We start from the raw sequence: 2,317 nt of genomic DNA on the forward strand, positions 1-2,317 counted from the left end.
TAAAAAAAGCACTGTATTGAAATATAACTGACATACAAAAAGCTATTCATGTTTAATATATGCAACTTGATGAGTTTGGAGCTAAGTATATATTAATGAAACCACCATTACAGTCTATGCCATAAACATATCCATCGGCACAGGCCTAATTTTTAACAGTGCTTAGGTTGAATATGAATTTGAATAGGAGAAAGGTGTATGTGGGTGCTACAGTTTCCCACTTAATCGTTTTGTATTATTTGAATTATTTACAATAAAAATATACTATCTTTTAATTTGAGAAAACAGGAAAGGCTTTTCTATTTTGAAAAGAACAAAAAAAGGAAACAGACATATACCCCTTTGACCCAAATGTACTTGCTGGTAGCCTATTATTATTATTAGTTTTTGGAGAGGTTTTTGCGACAGGGCTCATGCACTCGCCAGAAAAACAGAGAGAGACAGAGAGTCAGAAAGCGAGAAATCACACCCCCCCGGGGGGGGGGATGGCCATGCCGCAATCCCTTCTCCTCCATTCTCCTCTCAGGATCTTGGGCACGCACGCACACATGCCTGGCGTGAGTTTAAGCCACCAGGTCCAGGACTCAAACAACAGTCGATTACATGGGAGTCCAACGACATAGCCATCATGCCAACTGCAGGTCCCCTGGTAACTTTCCTTGAGGAAATAATTTAATATGTGGAAAGGATTTGTTGGGGGAAAATTGTAAATTATATATTTTATGGTAGAAGAGAAAAATAATCATTAGGGAATATGAAAAGTGCAGAATGTCAACCTTTACATGTAGTACAATCTCATTTATGTGAAATAAGTTAACACAGCTAAAAACGCTGCTTGGAAATATAATAAAATTTTTCCAATGGTTATGTTTGGATAGTGAGATTACTACTTTTTACTCATATTTTATTCTTTGTATATTTCTTCATTTTCTCCATACCTGATATTAATATAAAACAGATCAATTATGGCATTCTTTTCCTTTTTTGAGAGGTTTTTTCTTTTTTCTTTTCTTTTCTTTTATTTTTATTTTTATTTTTTTTGCTATAGGGCAAGTGAGCTCACCAGAGGGACAGAAAGTGAGAAATCATCCCCTAGGTGGGATGGCCATGCAGCAGTCCCTTCTCCCTGCTCCTCGCCACACACACACACACACACACACACACACACACACACACAAGACCATTGTCTTTGAAGCCACCAGGTCTGGGACTAGAAACCACAGTTGCCTATATAGGAGTCCAGCAACGTGACCATTACCCCACTTTCTGGCCCCATTTATGATGTTATTTCTACACGTGTCTACATTTGTGAAAACAAAAGTGCACACATTAAATACGTGCAGTTACTATATGCCAATTATACCTTAATAAACTTCAAAAAATAGAGCTTGAAGAACCAAATCATCTTAAGCCTCTTATTGGAAAAGGGGTCTTGTTATACCATTTGGGGCTGGAAAGTGAAATGCATGGGGAGGTGGACATATTATGTTAATAATAACATGATCTCTCTATAGATATTTTCATTCATTTACTCATTCATTCAACAGATCTGCCTTTCTGTAATATTCCAGGAATGTCACTGAGTACTTAGATACCACGATGAAGGCCAAGCCACTGCCCCTAAAGAGCTCCCGTCTGTGGGGCAGGAGTAGGTCACCATGTAACAGACTCCAGCCAAGAGCCCCCTCCACCACCACCACCACCCCTGCAGTGCTGCCCAAGAAGGACCTTGGGGAATCAGGAAGATAGATCCTCTGTTCAGGTGGAGTCAGGAAGGGTGGCACCAGGTTTGCAGTTGAGGAGGTGGCCAGGAAAAATTCGGCTATCCTCCAGGGAGTGTCGCAGTCACTGGAGAAATGGGCTTTAGCACCTTTCACACACCCATGCCTATCTGACCTACGCACTTACAACAGTGCTCAGGGCTTGCATCCGTCGCCTCATTTACTCCAGGCCACAACCTTCAGTAGGCACTGTTAGGATCTTCATGTCACACTGAGGAAACTGAGGTGACCTGCCCAAGGTCACAGAGCCCTGGCCTGCTCCAAAGCTGGATCATCAGCCACACATACTCCTCTGCCATTGTACTGGGGCTCATGTTAAGTCCCTGACCCGGACAGCTCAGCTTTCGCTATTCACAATTTCCCCAAATCCCAACGTCCGTTAGCACAACCAATAGGGTCATGCCCAGCAAAGGGGTGGACTGAGGAGGATTTGGGGTTTGGAGGGCAAGCAGGGAAGACGCGTCAGGAGTCGAAGAGTGTAATCCCCCCACCCACGTACAGCGCGCTGGGCGCTGGGGACCCGGGGGTCCGCCAGC

The sequence above is a fragment of the Tupaia chinensis genome, unplaced genomic scaffold, assembly GCF_000334495.1.
Source record: "Tupaia chinensis unplaced genomic scaffold, TupChi_1.0 Scaffold144255_1, whole genome shotgun sequence".
Taxonomy (NCBI): domain Eukaryota; kingdom Metazoa; phylum Chordata; class Mammalia; order Scandentia; family Tupaiidae; genus Tupaia; species Tupaia belangeri.